At 47.2% G+C, this 14,629-nt stretch overlaps 1 pseudogene; it reads left to right on the top strand.

Moving 5' to 3' along the window:
* Positions 1-1,102: 1,102 nt before the first annotated feature.
* LOC130684195 (vasoactive intestinal polypeptide receptor 2-like) lies at positions 1,103-8,137 on the top strand (annotated as a pseudogene).
* The last annotated feature ends 6,492 nt before the right edge of the window (positions 8,138-14,629 follow it).

Below are 14,629 nucleotides of genomic sequence, written 5' to 3' on the forward strand. Positions count from 1 at the left end.
GTCTGTATTTCAGGCTTTATGAAGACGGGCTTCTCTCTGGTTCACCACTGTTTCTGGGTCACAGCTCTTTAGAGTTTCCAGTGAAAGCCTGGGAGTCCCTCTACCCAACACCCTGAATTCTGTAAATGAAGTTGCTAAAATTTCTTCCAACCATGTCACTTTCTTAGCCCCTGGGTTTCACTTCATTTCACCCAGCATGTGAACTTGGGACCCAAACAAGTGTGAAGCCTCAGGTAATCACCTGCTGAGCTCTGGACTGTTTACCTTTCCTCCAGACCTGCAGCCCCTCACATGTTACCCTGAAATCCCCTCATTCTGCTGCCATCCCTTGCAGTGACACTGTGATAAGCTCAGGGCTTTTGCTCCCTAGATGGCCCCTAAGCCCTGAGACAGACAGCCTGAGAGACAGCGAGGGGGCAGGCGTGTACATGTTTCCCTTCCCTGGGTCCCAGTCCTTCCAGCCTCCACTGCTTGGCTGCTGCCCAAAGCCCTGCCCACTTTGAGGGTCATGCCCACCCAGGTGGGAAGGCAGTCAGTAAGCTGCTCCTTCATACCCACAGAGGAAGCCTGCTTTAGTACGTATTTTTTAATGTTCTTCAAAAAGTTTAAACTATGCTTAAACCTAGAGAGCTGATATTTAATGACCCTATAAGTGCATTTGTGTAGGACAGCTGGTTTCCTAATGACTTCTCAATTAAAAGTCAAATCGAATATTCACTAAGTCTTCTCCAAAGCAGAGTTTAAGTGTTATAAGAGCACTATAAAAAAAACGTTCTGAGCATTTTTTGATATGAAAGATATCACAGACACTTAAGTCCAGTAAGAGGGCATTTGACGTGAGCTTTGCTGAAAACAGTGAAGTGAGTGCACATGCCCCACAGGCCTGGGCCAGACCCTGCTGTTCATACTTTCACTCTCAGGTACAGTTTGAGGGCTCTGACCTGAGGAGCTCATCAGGAATTAGGGTAAAGTTTCATGTACAAAAATATTTGTCATAATACAAAACGGAAAACATCCTTGATATACCCTAGGGAGTAGTCAGATAATTATTAGCTTCCATTAAAAAAGAAGGAAGCCTTAGGGTCAAAGTGCCCCTGCATCAATGGGTTACAATACATCTCTCCCCCAGGAGGCGGCATGTACCCACATCCACAGCCACCTGAACCTGTTCCTCTCCTTCATCCTGAGAGTCGTCTCGGTGCTGGTCAAGGATAATGTTCTGTACTCCAGCTGCAGCACGCTGCACTGCCCCGACCAACAGTCCTCCTGGGTAAGTCCACCCATCTGGGCAGAGTCCTTTTGCTGTGGGGGGTGGACTGTAGGCAGTGAATCTGCCAACCTCCCTGCTCAGCGACCCACCCCTCCCCTAATCCCCACTTCCTGTGATGAAGTCCTGCAGCTGGTACACAGCCTCCAAGAGGTCAAGCTCAGGCCTGAGAAACGGGCCTGGCCATAGTGTGGGGGCCCAGAGTAGGTCAAGCTCTGCAGATGAGACAAGGGGGTGACACAGGCAGGTGGCTGGCTGGGCCCCCTACCCCCATTCCAGAGTTTGTCAGCAGCAGTTCCGTGCTGGAAAACCCTGACATGAAGGGACGAGCACAGAGCCATCGTTCTGTCCCCAGATCTCCCTGATTCTGTGTGGGAGATGTTCCCATCAGTGCCCTGAGCCCGCTGGGAGCCCAGCTGCACATCTGTGAGCGAGTGTGGGCTCAGCCCTTAGGCACAAGGGCACCCGTGTCAGTCACCAGCTCCCACAGAGGCGGTGGTGGGGTGGCCCCTGCTGCCCCGTGGTTCTCCGGCCACCACGCTCAGGGAGCACGCTACCCAGTTGTCACACCAAGCCCACTGTGGTGTAGTGCTTATCAAGCTCCTTGCACGCAGGCCGCCTCCTCACTCCTCTCCGCTGTGTGGCTCCTGTGTCCTCTGGATGCTGGCAGGCATTTGGGCTCTGGTGCCTTGCCCCTAACGTGATCGGGCTTCTTGAGGTCGGCTCCTCTCTCCTGCAAGGAGCCAGGATGCTGGAGCGGTTCATGTTCCTGCCAGATGGCTTTGCCACACTGTTGCTCTGCACTGGACAGAATGTGGACTGATTTGATTTTAAGACAGTAAACCCCTTTCCACACCACAGAGCATCAGCTGTGCCATCAGGCTGCAGCTGAACATGTCTGGGGGGATAATCGGCTCACAACCCATGGGCACTCTTGTCACACCCAGGAGCCCACAAATCCCACCCCAGAAAGTTGGGGAGTCTCTGTGTATGCCAAGGGCTGGCCTCCCCTGAGGAACTGCCAGCATTTCCCTGGATGGCCCCAAAGCTCGGAGGAGCCTGCCACCTCCACCAACTGTCACAGAGCCACGAACAGCAGGCCTTGGACCATGAGCTGCATCTCAACCCTCTCCTGCCATGGGGACAGTCCTGACCAGCTCCTCACCAAGGGATGGGGGAGGGACAGCACCTGGGGGGTAGCCAAGGGTGACCTGCCCTGCTGGCACACCACCAGCCTTCTGCCACCCCTGTGGATGGGACCACCCCCACCATGGCTGGAGCCCCTTCCTGTGCTGGACTTTGCCTGTGGACCCTGTCAATGGTGCCCAGCGACCATCAATAGAGAAATTTTCAAATTTGGTAAATGAGGATGTGGGGCTGAGGGAAGCCCAGCCACCCGTGGCGTGTCATTGCTGACTGGGCTCAGGCTGCGTTCTGGCTGACTGCAGGCCCATGGCCCAGCTGAGACACCTGTGGGGCCGCTCGGGCAGTCCCAGCAGCTCTGTGGACCACCGTCTGGGATGGAGCAGGCAGGGGTGCCTCCTCTCACCATCCCCAGAGCATGGAGCAGAGGGGAGGGCACAAAATGCCACCAAGATTCCTGTGCCAGGAGAGGAAGGGAGGGTGGGGGCAGCAGGAAAACAGTGCAGAGCATGAGCAGGGTGAGAGCAGTGCCCAGAGAGGAGAAAGGCTGTTCCCTGTCATCACCCCTTCATGGGTGCAGAGCCCTGAGTGAGTTCATCAGCCAGGACACTCGGGTCCCACATGGGGATGGGAAGAAGGAGCCTTTCTTTCATCTATGATTTTTAGATATTTCTGTTCCCAGCTGGGTTTAGACAAACGCATTCCCCCCAAGTAGAGCATCTGGGGCGGGTCCCCCAGTGAGGCACTGATGTCTTTCCTCAGGGTGTGCAGATGGGCCAAGGCATGAAAAAGCCTGTTCCTTTTCAGAAACCCCCAGCACCCACCACCTCCACCTGCATGCCCTACATGCCATGGCTGCTTCTGAGCCCAGGGTTGTCTGGGATCGCCCAGCTGCCAGAGGGCATGCGTGGGACACACAGGTCATTCTCACTGAGACCAGAGCACATGGCATGTGGGGCCCCTGGGCATGCTCTGAGCCCCAGCCCAGGCTTCCAAGGCCATCCCTGAGGGCCTGAGTCCCTGGCTCAGGAGGGGCGCAGCTGCTCAGCTCTGAGCTGGCCACATCTCTGGCCTGGGAAGAGCATGTACATCACAGGGCCAGGCTGTAGGCTGGGTGAGGGTCCTGGGCCCACCGAGCTGCCACATTGGCCACAGCCCAAAGGACACAGGGGTTAGGAGGAAGGGAAGTGAGCAAAGGGGCACAGCGGGTGAGGTGCCCACTACATGCACCCTTCAGACTCAGTTCCTGTGTTTGCATCCATGCCTGGAAGGACCAACTGCCTGAGGCTTGTGTGGTGCTGTGGGAGCCCTACGTCTTCAGGTGAGGAGCAGCTGTGAATAGGACCCAAGAAACCACCCTGCAGGAATCACCAAGATGCACAACTCTGCTGCAGGCTGAGTGCAAGCTGGGGTTTCCAGTATCAGGCACACTCCGTGCTGAGGCCCACTTTCTGTGCTGGCCCCATAGCTGTATGAATGGTATTTCACACATTCATAAAAATGTCCTGTTTTGCTTGCTCATAATCAGCAACTACAGATGTCACCAAGCTCCCAGGGACCAGAGAACCACCTTACATTCCCGTAGGGCCTGGAGTGGACACGCACGTCCAGGTGTGACAGAAAACCTTACCTGCAGCAGCCCAGGAGACACACAGCTTTTCCTGTTCCATTCATGGACTTGGGCCTCTTGTATCACAAAGGGAACTGGATATTGCCATTTCCCAGGGTCTCCAGCCGTGCACGCACTTGGACTTGATCCTCTGCTCTGGTTTGTCTGGTTTTTATCCAACTGCCCTGGAAAACCACACTCCAGAGAACGTGAACAACAGTACTGGATGTTGACCCATGGTGGCAGCCCTAGCCAAGGCAGGCTCCTCCCATCCTCCCTGGTGCATGTCTGGGGGGCTTGCAGACCAGGGCTGGGCAGGTCAGGAGTGATGCTCTCACCACTGGCCTGGGCAGGCTCTGCCCTCGCATCTTTGGGATGCTGTAGAGAACCCTGAGGGGTGTGGTTTGAAGCCCCCGAGGATGAGGCTTGCTGGGAGTGCCATGCCCTGGCCCCTGCGGTCCTTGAGTGTGGTGATGTTGAATGAGAAAATAGACCAGTTGCAGACACAGTATTTACACTTTTCCCAAGAAAATGGAATCATCTTAAAGACCATTTTTCTGCATACTCTTCCTTATTCAACAGGACATCGTAGAAATCCTCCAAGCCCAGGGAGTGTCAGTGTTTCCTTTGACTGGCACTGCAGCCCAGCATGTGGCTGTGACATCCCACCAAGCAGGCACAGCCTCAGTACCATGTTCCTGCTGGCACACCCATCTTCACGTGTGGCGCCTCGTCTCTGTCAGATGGAGCTCTGCAGGGAAGCAGTGCAGTGAACACTCACACTTAGAACTGGGTCACTTTCCCAAAGGCCAGAGAGCTGGCAGCTCTACCTGCCACATGCAGCTGCAGCCTCTGCTGGTCCGGCAGGGTGTGCCTCCCCGTCCACACCTAGCCCAACTGCATGCCTGCCCCACTGACAGTCTATGGAGTGAGTTTCCCATGTTCATGGCTGTTAGCACGTACATTTCTGTGCCCATGGGCTCTGGCAGTAGGACTCCGGGTCCCAGCCCCAGTAAGCAGTGCCACTTCCCTGTGCTGTTCCTCAGAGGCCTGGGTGGGAGGCGGGCAGGCTGGAGGGCTGAGGGCTGCCAGCCAAAGTCCTTGCAGCCTGACAGGGTCCCTTTAAGCACCCCACAAGTATGTATGTAAGTGGATATAAACATACATCCACATGCCATATAAAAGTATCTACATCTGCCTTGTGTGTGTGCCCACACACATGTGAGCATATCCACGCCATGTGTGTCTGCATTATGTAAGCATATTCTTCCCACGTGTCCATGCCTACATGTACATGTCAGTGTATCCACATAAACGTGAAAGTGTATCCACATATATGGACTTACAGAAGCACAGCCACACGGTAATTTTGGAGGGAGGCTGCAGAAACAGAGGACAGAAATTAAAATCCTTTTTTTCAGAACTCCTAAGTAAATTTAATGATTAAAACAGCAATTTAGTGTTTGCGTGTGAAGTTGGGACACCTGGTTCGTTTATTATACGAAGGCCTGAGAGATTGTATTTAAATATATATGCTTTATATCCTGTGCAATTTTCTCCCCAGAGAAAACCATTCCAAAACTCCTGGAGAAATCATTGCTGGTTTCTCTTGCTTTCCCTTTATTTTTTCATCCCTTTTAAGAGTGGATCTTGGGAAGAACAGAGGGAGGAGGATTGAGTGGAGGATGGGGAGCGGGGAGGGAGGCTGGGAGCCCTGAGCACAACTCTTGGGGCTGTCTGAGGTGCCAGCACGTGTGGGGGCTGTGCACATCCACTCCCTGCTTTCTCTCCTCTACTCACAGCAGCGTGGGTGTGGTGCTAGGGGGCAGCTTGGCCTACCATGTGCTGCGCTCAGGGCCATGCCCATGCTGGTGTGTGACCCTACAGGTTGGCTGCAAGCTGAGTCTGGTGCTCTTCCAGGACTGCATCATGTCCAGCTTCTACTGGCTGCTGGCCGAGGGGCTACACCTGCATGCCCTCCTGGTGGCCATGCTCCCCGGCCGCTGCTTCACAGCCTACCTCCTGATTGGATGGGGTAAGCTTCCCAGCGCCCTCCCACCCCTGACCTGTCCCCTCCCTGCTGACCTGGGGGGTACTTTTCAGCTCAGAGAACCCCTGCTCCCCCTGTAGGGTGCACTCAGGTCACACTGGGGCGAGCTTTTCTAGGAGACTCCAACAGCCACACATTACCATTTCTGGGACCCAGGAAGCTGGTTTAAAACTGTACTGAACTCACATTCCTGGAGTGTGCCCAAAGGGGGGACAGGTGGGAAGAAGGGTGCATGGGAGACAGAGCAGGAAGCCCTTCCACTGTGAGGGGCGGGGTGCCCCATCACGGGAGCACAGCCTCCCTGCACTTGAACGAGTGCTTCTGATGCACAGTGGGCATTCAGCTTTCAGACACACTCGTCTTCACACCTTAATGAGGCCAGGGCATGAGCTGGCTTCTGTTTATGAGGTGGTTCTGTTTAATGTCATCATCAGAGAACCCTGGTCCCCAATGGTCCTGGCCGATGAAACACACAGCTGCGTCATCCCTGCCGGTCTGCCCCCAGTGACTGGCCAGGGCTGCGGATGACCGGGTGTCTTTCTGCAGGTGGCCCCACCATCTGCAAGGGGGTATGGGCGGCCACCAGGCTCTCCTTAGAGGACACGAGGTGAGTGCCATGCCCATGCCTCTGTCTTTGGAGTGGGCAGGGCCACACAGTACCTCCCACCCCAACGGTGTCTGCAGGTGCGGCCAAGCCAGCAGCAAATGAGTGACTACAAGCGAGCGCCATGGGGAGGATGGTCCTTGGGTCGGAGTGTTTGGAGAGTAGGGATCCAGCAAGCCTTGCTGCAGAGTGGGAAGTGGGATGAACCAGGAAGATTTAGTCACAGGAATCTGGGTCTTAGGTGAGGGGAGCAGTGTTCACATAGGGAGTCGGGCAAAACACATGCAGTGTTTGCTGAGCCAAAGGTGAAGGTGAAGGGTCGAAGATGGGCTGAAAAGGCTGGAGGGCAGCTCTCTGAATGGTTCTCCACCTCTGCCTGGGTCCCACATGCAGAACGCAGTGCAGATATTGGACAGAGCAGGTGGCGGCCCCACCCAGGCACCAATCGTGCCCACCGTGAATACTGTGAGAGGGGCTGTCAGGGCTAGAAGTCACCCAGTACCAGTAACGATCCAACCGAAATGGGGACTTGGATAATCACAGTGTGTTCATGTGGTGTGATTCTGTGTGCGGCCGTTTGAGCCGACTGCGGCAGTCCTTCCAGCCTTAGCCTGGCTCACACTGGCAGGCTCAGAGAGCGTCAGCTGGAAGGGTTGGGGTTGGGGTCAGGGTTAAGGTCAGGTTTAGGATCATGGTTAGGGTTAGAGTTGGGATTAGGATTAAAGTTAGGGTCAGTGTTTGGGTCTGGTTAGGTTCCCAATGGCTTTACATCCTATTGGCAACACCAGATCGAGCTGGGGTTGAGGGTGTGTCTCTTTCCTGGTTGGGAGGGGCTGCTGTCCCCCACTGCTGGATTTGACAACAGAGGGAATGTTGGGGACCCTCCAGCCCTTTAGGCAGCTAAAAATGATGCCTTCTGGTCAGACGTTTCTAGCTGTGCTGGCCTCTTCTGCTGCACAGACATCTTAAATGTTACTCTATATACACATTCAGACCTCAAAAAGTGAGGGAAGTGGGGTTCAGGAGAAACATCCCTGGATTTACTGTCTGCCACAGCAAGCGGGAGCTGTGCTGGATCCCTGGGTATGGCTGCCATGTGCATTGGTGTCCCCACTCCCCAAGCCATCATGGCAGGAATACAGTGAATCCATCTCAACGGGGGCGGTTGTGCAAAGACCTGTAAATGCAGAGTAGTTATGCTCTTACCGAGAACAAGTGGCACCAGCAGCCTGGAAACACACAAAGGGAGGTAACTCCATCGCAAGGAGAGGGCAGCGCCCTGTAGGGGGTGAGTCCACAGTCCACACACCACGTGGTTTACAGATGGAGTAGGTGGTATTGGGGTTTTCTTTCTCTCTTTTCAATAGTTGCTGAGATACCATGGACCACAGCATTCCCTGGTGGGTTATGTGAACACCGATTTTAATTTATATTATACTAAATAGTTTCTACATTGAAACATGAATTATCTGGTGGGTCGCACTTGGCAGGGCAAGCCTGTCACCCTGTATTCAATGTAAACGGCCCCATTCTGCTCCTCTTCCTGGAGAAGAACGAGGGAGCAGCCAAGCTCCTCCTAAATGCTGGGGGCTCAGCCCCACCCTCCAGAGAAGGAGGTGGGAGTTCCCCTATGGGAAGGGCTCCCCAGGGAAGGGGCCCTCAGGCTGGCCAAGCATGCAAAGCCGGCTGGACTCCTTTGCACTTTTCCCAATTCCAAACTACTTCACACGCACTGCCACGTATTCCATGGACAGGGTACAGACTCTTGCCTTTTACTGTGTTATGACTGTCCTTGCATGCTAAATTAGTTTGCCCAGTTTGCAAAATCACCTCATTAGATCTGAAGGAGGAAACATTTGTTGTTTGTCTTTTCAATGATAGCGATCCTTACTGGTGTGAGGTGATACTTCATTGTGGTTTTAATTTGCATTTCTCTGATGACAAGCGATGTGGAGCATCTTTTCATGTGTCTGTAGGCCATCTGAATTTCTTCTTTAGAGAACTGTCTACTCAGCACCTCTGCCCGTTTTTTAATTGGATTATATGCTTTTTGTTTGTTGAGGTGTGTGAGCTATAAGAGCCAACTTTTTACTCCACAGAAACCGTCTCTCCTAAGAAAGATGACCTTAACATATCAAAAGAACTAGTGTGAATTTAAGATGGGTGACTGAGTGTGGTTGTTTGGTGTCTTTAGAGATACTTAGAGGGGTGAGGTAAATAACAAGTTAATTAGTGGAAAATTCCTGCTGATCTCAAGTTTTGTACAGTTGCTCTATGAACATTTCTGGTAAATTTCATTAGTAATGATTTAGTAACTGAACAGATACAATTCTTTCGTAACTATTTGTTAGTGAGGTTTTTTAAAGCAGTATTTGTCATCTTCATTTATTCATGGATAAATGTTTGTATCTTTAACAAATACAACTACCTCAAGTACTATAAATAAAACGTGGGAACTTCATAAAATTTTACTGAACATTTTTAGGTTCTCTTGCTGAACATACTACAGTAATTACAGTGAGAAAAATTAACATGGTATAAAGAACAGTACAAGGAAAATACTATTATAGTCACACTTATGAAAGTTTCCTCAATATAGTATGCCTTAACAGCAATACAAGTTGTGTATTTTAAAACTTGCAGGTTTTTTCCCCCAAAATTTAAATGTGAGACAAATTTTAGGACTTTGTTTAAACATCTGTGCAATGAACAATTGGAACGTTTTGTTTTTAATTGGTTCTTCTTGTTCTGTATAACTAAAAAATGGTATATTTTCTACAGAACTTGGAAGATCCATGACTGTCTTTTAGGAATAGTAGACAAAAGAAATCTTCATTTTGGTCTAGTCTATCAAATAACATTGTTTAAGAAATATAATTACATAATCAACTGAAGCAGTAGTCCCATATTAGATCTCTATGTAAATTCTGCAAACAAAAGGGAAGGCAGGTGGTGGTAGAATCCAGCTTCCTTATATTTCATAAAGGCTCTGCAGTATTGGTTTGTGGTTTCTGAATTAGAATAGCTAATTTTATAAAATTAGCATAATGGCAATGAATATAAGCATTTAGACTGTTAAACTACTTTAACCAGTAGCGGTTGCTAGTTTGCTGTGCTGTGAGTGTCCTTGAATAGTGTTTTATTTTATTCATACTTTACTAGCAAATAAACTTTTCACTTCCAACTAATTGTGTGGCTACTTTTTAAAATTATTTAATTATTTTATTTTGATATCATTAATCTACAATTACATGAAGAACATTATGTTTACTAGGCTCTCCCCTACCCCAAGTCCCCCCAAAAAACACCATTACAGTCACTGTCCATCAGCATGGTAAGATGTTGTGGAATCACTACTTGTCTTCTCTGTGTTGCAAAGCCCTCCCCTTTAACCCACCCCCCACATTATACATGCTAATCATAATACCCCCTTTCTTCTTCCCCGCCTTTATCCCTCCCTACTCTCCCATTCTCCCCAGTCTCTTTCCTTTGGTAACTGTTAGTCCATTCTTGGGTTCTGTGCTTCTGCTGCTATTTTGTTCCTTCAGTTTTCTTTTGTTCTTATACTCCACAGAGGAGTGAAATCATTTGGTATTTGTCCTTCTACGCTTGGCTTATTTCACTGAGCATAATACCCTCTACCTCCATCCATGTTGTTGGTAGGATTTGTTTTCTTCTTATGGCTGAATAATATTCCATTGTGTATATGTACCACATCTTCTTTATCCATTCATCTACTGATGGACACTTAGGTTACTTCCATTTCTTGGCTATTGTAAATAATGTTGCAATAAACATAGGGGTGCATCTATCTTTTTCAAACTGGAGTGCTGCACCCTTAGAGTAAATTCCTAGAAGTGGAATTCCTGGGTCAAATGATAAGTCTATTTTGAGGAACCTCCATATTGCTTTCCACAATGGTTGAACTAATTTACATTCCCACCAGCAGTGTAGGAGGGTTCCCCTTTCTCCACAACATCACCAACATTTGTTGTTGTTTGTCTTTTGGATGGTAGCCATCCTTACTGGTGTGAGGTGATATCTCATTGTGGTTTTAATTTGCATTTCTCTGATAAATAGCGAGGTGGACCATCTTTTCATGTGTCTGTTGGCCATCTGAATTTCTTCTTTGGAGAACTGTCTGTTAAGCTCCTCTGACCATTTTTTAATTGGATTAGTTGCTTTTTGTTTGTTGAGGTGCGTGAGCTCTTTATATATTTTGGATGTCAAGCCTTTATCATATCTGTCATTTATGAATATATTCTCCCATACTGTTGGGTTCCTTTTTGTTCTATTGATGGTGTCCTTTGCTTTTCAGAAGCTTTTCAGCTTGATATAGTCCCACTTGTTCATTTTTGCTTTTGTTATCCTTGCCCAGGGAGATATATTCATGAAGAAGTCACTCATATTTATGTCCAAGAGATTTTTGCCTATGTTTTTTGCTAAGAGTTTTATGGTTTCGTGACTTACATTCAGGTCTTTAATCCATTTTGAATTTACTTTTGTATCTGGGGTTAGACAGTGATCCAGTTTCATTACCTTACATGTAGCTGTCCAGTTTTGCCAGCACCGTCTGTTGAAGAGACTGTCATTTCCCCATTGTATGTCCATGGCTCCTTTATCGAATATTAATTGACCATATATGTTTGGGTTAATGTCTGGAGTCTCTAATCTGTTCCACTCATCTGTGGCTCTGTTCTTGTGCCAGTACCAAACTGTCTTGATTACTATGGCTTTGTAGTAGAGCTTGAAGTTGGGGAGCGAGATCCCCGCCACTTTATTCTTCTTTCTCAGGATGACTTTGGCTATTTGGTGTCTTTGGTTTTTCCATACGAATGTTTGAACTATTTGTTCCAGTTCGGTGAAGAATGTTGCTGGTAATTTGATAGGGATTGCATCAGATCTGTATATTGCTTTGGGCAGGATGGACATTTTGACAATATTAATTCTTCCTAGCCAAGAGCATGGGATGAGTTTCCATTTGTTAGTGTCCTCTTTAATTTCTCTTAAGAGTGTCTTATAGTTTTCAGGGTATAGGTCTTTCACTTCTTTGGTTAGGTTTATTCCTAGGTATTTTATTTATTTATTTATTTATTTGTAGATAATTATTTTTTATTGAAGGGTAGTTGACACACAGTATTACATTAGTTTCAGGTGTACAACACAGTGATTCAACATTTATATACATGATAATTCTAGGTACCAGCTATCACCATACCAAGTTGTTACAATATTTTCACTATATTCCTTATGCTATACATTACATCCCGGTTACTTATTTATTTTACAATTGGAGGTGTGTACTTTCTTTTTTCTGTGATATGTATTGATCAAATGGTTGTTAACAACAATGAAATTCTGTATAGGGGAGTCAATGCTCAATGCACAATTATTAATCCACCCCAAGCCTAATTTTTGTCAGTCTCCAAACTTCTGAAGCATAATGAACAAGTTCTTACATGGAGAACAAATTCTTACATAGTGAATAAGTTACGTGGTGAACAGTACAAGGGCAATCATCACAGAAACTTTCGGTTTTGCTCATGCATTATGAACTATAAACAGTCAGTTCAAATATGAATACTCATTTGATTTATAGTCTTGATTTACATGTGAATACCACATTTCTCTCTTTATTATTATTATTTTTAATAAGATGCTGAAGTGGTAGGTAGATACAAGATAAAGGTAGAAAACAGAGTTTAGTGTTGTAAGAGAGCAAATGTAGATGATCAGGTGTGTGCCTGTAGACTATGTGTTAATCCAAGCTAGACAAGGGCAATAAAACATCCACGTATGCAGAAGATTTCTCTCAGAACAGGGGTGGTGAGGTTCTAAACCTCACCTCTGTTGATCCCCAATTTCTCACCTGATGGCCCCCCTGCAACTGTGCCTGTCTTAGGTTGTTCCTCCCTTGAGGAATCTTACCTGTCTCTGGCTAACCAGTCATCTTCCGGGGCCATACAGGGAAATGTAAAGTTGGTAAGTGAGAGAGAAGCCTTATTGTTTGAAAAGGTTAGCTTTTTACTTCTTTGCATATTTATGCCCTGTGGCTTCTATGCCCAGCATTTGTCTTGAGGTATCTTTACCATTTGGAAGAAATACGATAATCGGTAAATTTGATATGAGGCACGAATTCTATTTAAGGGTTGTAATTAGGAAGGAAGAAGAAAAGCTATAGAAGTAGCAGGCGGAAGAAAACATGGGAAGACTGATTATTTCTTTGACATATCTTCTTGTAGAGTAACTTCAGCATGTATAGGCTTTAAACTACTAATTAAATTGTGCACACACATTAACATAATAGGAGTAGAGTTACATAACCAAAGCATACCTGTAATTACCAGCCATCTCCAGTGAAACCAAGTAAACCAGTTAGGCACCTAAGGCATTTGTGAAAACTTCTCTATGATATGGTGGATATTGTCCAACTGAACTTGAACAGTCTGAGAGAAATCAGACAAATTAAACAACCCATTCCTGGGGACTGTTTACATCCCATATATTCTTTTAATAGTAAATAGTCTTTAGTTGTAAGATTTTGGAGCTCTACAATTTGCACTTCTCCTATTTCTTGGTTGAGTTCCAATAGTATAGATCCAGGCAAATTTGTTGTTTTACTGTATGCACAGGCCAGCTTAGATATCTCCTTCTTCATTCCCATGGCAAGTCCAGGAACTGGTGGGATGAGTGCATCTACACCTGTAGCAGTGCATAGATCTTTGTTGGGGTTTTTTGATGATCATCTTCTGGCATGAATCTTCCAGAGAGTGCTGATTTTGCAAGTTCTTTTTCATATCTTATCTTAGTTCATTTTCGGGGTAGCCCAATTAGGCTTTGATCCTCTGTATAAACACAAACAGTCCCTTTGCCTACACTTTTATATGATCTTTATACCACTGTGTAGAACTCATTGGAGGTCACCACACAGGAACAGCCTTTTTTCTTTTTTGGCATCATTAACCTACACTTACATGACGAATATTATGTTTACTAGGCTCTCCCCTATACCAGGTCCCCCCTATAAAACCCCTTTACAGTCACTGTCCATCATCATTGCAAAATGTTGTAGAATCACTACTTGTCTTCTCTGTGTTGTGCAGCTCTACCCTATCTCCCACCCCCCATGGATGCTAATCTTAATACCCCTCTTCTTCTTCCCCCACCTTATCCCTCCCTACCCACCCATCCTCCCCAGACCGTTTCCCTTTGGTACCTGTTATTCCATTCTTCAGTTCTGTGATTCTGCTGCTGTTTTGTTCCTTCAGTTTTTCCTTTATTCTTATACTCCACAGATGCGTGAAATCATTTGATATTTCTCTTTCTCCACTTGGCTTGTTTCACTGAGCATAATACCCTCCAGCTCCATCCATGTTGCTACAAATGGTAGGATTTGCCCTTTTCTTATGGCTGTGTAGTAATCCATTGTGTATATGTACCACTCTTCTTTATCCATTCATCTATCTATGGACATTTAGGTTGCTTCCAATCCTTGGCTATTGTAAATAGTGCTGCGATAATCATAGGGTTGCATTGGTCTTTCTCAAACTTGATTGCTTCATTCTTAGGGTAAATTCCTAGGAGTGCAATTCCTGGGTCAAATGGTAAGTCTGTTTTGAGCATTTTGATGTACCTCCATACTGCTTTCCACAATGGTTGAACTAACTTACATTCCCACCAGCAGTGTAGGAGGGTTCCCCTTTCTCCACAGCCTCGCCAACATTTGTTGTTGTTTGTCTTTTGGATGGCAGCCATCCTTACTGGTGTGAGGTGATACCTCATTGTAGTTTTAATTTGCATTTCTCTGATAATTAGCGATGTGGAGCATCTTTTCATGTGTCTGTTGGCCATCTGTATTTCTGTTTTGGAGAACTGTCTGTTCAGTTCCTCTGCCCATTTTTAATTGGGTTATTTGTTTTATGTTTGTTGAGGCATGTGAGCTCTTTATATATTTTG

The sequence above is a fragment of the Manis pentadactyla genome, chromosome 6 (assembly GCF_030020395.1).
Source record: "Manis pentadactyla isolate mManPen7 chromosome 6, mManPen7.hap1, whole genome shotgun sequence".
NCBI lineage: Eukaryota > Metazoa > Chordata > Mammalia > Pholidota > Manidae > Manis > Manis pentadactyla.